Source organism: Microtus ochrogaster, chromosome 5 (genome assembly GCF_000317375.1).
Source record: "Microtus ochrogaster isolate Prairie Vole_2 chromosome 5, MicOch1.0, whole genome shotgun sequence".
NCBI classification, from domain to species: domain Eukaryota; kingdom Metazoa; phylum Chordata; class Mammalia; order Rodentia; family Cricetidae; genus Microtus; species Microtus ochrogaster.
The window spans coordinates 93506628-93508857 of NC_022012.1; the positions used below are offsets into that span (position 1 = coordinate 93506628).

At 50.9% G+C, this 2230-nt stretch overlaps 1 protein-coding gene across 1 annotated transcript in view; it reads right to left on the bottom strand.

The window, feature by feature from the left end:
- Ulk4 (unc-51 like kinase 4) overlaps positions 1-2230 on the bottom strand; it is a 288608-nt gene that overhangs the window by 281468 nt on the left and 4910 nt on the right. The window lies entirely within an intron of this gene.

Sequence of the window (2230 nt, forward strand, 5' to 3'; positions counted from 1 at the left end):
ACGCTGAAGGACCACGTTATTTCAAGTTTCCACCCTAGCCTCAGATGCTCACCCAGACACCACCCCTCCCTCTGGTCCTTCCTTACACAGCAGGCTGCACGAGCAGGAGCTACCTTCCCCTCCCATCTTGAACACCCCAGCTCCAAAGCTGGTCTCCACTGAAGCCTTGCCTTGAAGGCCACTGGTCTCCTCTCCACCCCAAGTCTTTATGCCATCAGCTGCACAGCTGAGTTCTCTCTTCGCCCTACATCTCTTTCCCTGACACCCCAGGCCTGGCTGTCACAGTCATCGGTTCTAGAAAGCTGTCTCCACCGCCACTAGGCAGGCACTGCGGTGCCTCAGCTGTACCAGTGTGCAAAGTGAATCTTCTCCCAGCAAGTCAGTTAACAGAAGCAGGGCGGAGCCTAGAATACAGTTCCAAAAAACCCAGGGGCAGTAGTCGGTGGCCTCAGAAAGAGGGGAGAAGCCACTCAGAGTGTGGTTAGCCCGCTGCCTCTCCACGCTCCTCACGCTGGGTGCTGTCTTCTGCTTCCCCAGCTAGGTCTACATCCATCCCTTTATATGCTCTTCACATTGTCATGAGGAACCCAGACCCCCTCCACCTTCCCTCACTCTGACCTAGCATCGATAAGTACAGTGATGTTTAGCTTTACATCTCTGTTCCAAATGTGCTTCTAGACTGGACTAAAACCCCCAGTGTTCCTTACAACCCACTGTATAGACAATGGGCTTCCGGAAATAAATGTCGGCCCTGCCCTTTTCTTGGGCTTTGCTCCCCTCTCAGTAACCAGCTTCTGGCCAAATGCCCAACAAAATCATTGCTTCTCTTCCAATTCTTATGTCCTATTAATATCCAAAACATTAGCTCTGCTTCACAAAGGGACCTAGGCTCTCTGTTTACACAACACTAAAACCCACAAGATAATCTGGATTGTGAGGAGGGAGTGTCTGCAGGCAGGGGGAAAGGGCCTGCTGGGAGGCTGTGCACAGGCTTCTAGAATACTGACTGCCTTCGTTACCTGAGTGGACACTACCGAGCCAAACTAACCTACATGGACAAAACCAAGAGCCATGGGCTGTGAACTGGCTGTTCTGTCACCAGGGGCAGAGAACCAGGAACTAAGAGTGTAATCTGTGCTCTGTTACACAGCCAGCAGGTCTGTGTCCCTTCTCAGTCTCCGTTTTGGATGGTGTCCAGGTTTACAGTTAACGCAGAGCAACCAGTGGGCAGAGTGAGCAGATTCCTTCCCCCAGAATGAAGTCTAACTGTGTTCCTATAATGGGGAATACACACTGGGCCAGCAAAAGGGCTCAGTGGGCAAAGGTGCTTGCCACCAAACCTGAAGACAGGAGTTCAATCCCAAAAGTTTGTCTCGACCTTGGCAGGAATGCTGTCTATGAAAGGGGTTGCATGCTGGAGTGTGTGAATGGAGGAGAGAGGAGTTAGTCATTTCCTTCCACCTCGGAGGTCCCAGGGAGGGAGCTCAGGTTCATCACCTACCCAAATAAATGTATATTACATATCTCTTTGCACCAGAACCAAAAGAGCTGGCAACAGCCTACACTCGCTCATCCCTCAAGACTGATGGCACCAGACAGAGATGGGGCCCTCATTCCAGTATGAAAACATTGGATGTGGATACAGCATGCCCAGTAGCTTCTGCCATCTATCCATCCATCTACCTAACTACCCACCCACCCACCTATCCATCCATCCATCCATCCATCCATCCATCCATCCATCCATCTATCCATCTACCTAACTACCTATCCATCCATCCATCCATCCATCCATCCATCCATCTATCCATCTACCTAACTACCCATCCATCCATCCATCCACCCATCCATCATCCATCTATCTATCCATCTACCTACCCACCTACCCACCCACCCATCCATCCATCCATCTATCCATCTACCTAACTACCTACCCATCCATCTACCCATCCACCCACCACCCATCCATCCATCCATCCATCCATCCATCCATCCATCCATCTATCTATCCATCTACCTAACTACCCACCCACCCATCCATCCACCCATCCATCCATCCATCCATCCATCCATCCATCCACCCATTAATCCATCTATCTATCCATCTACCTAACTACCTAGCCACCCATCCACCCACCCATCCATCCATCCATCCATCCATCCATCCATCCATCCATCCATTCATCTATCTATCTAGCCACCTACCTACCTACCCACCCACCCATCCACC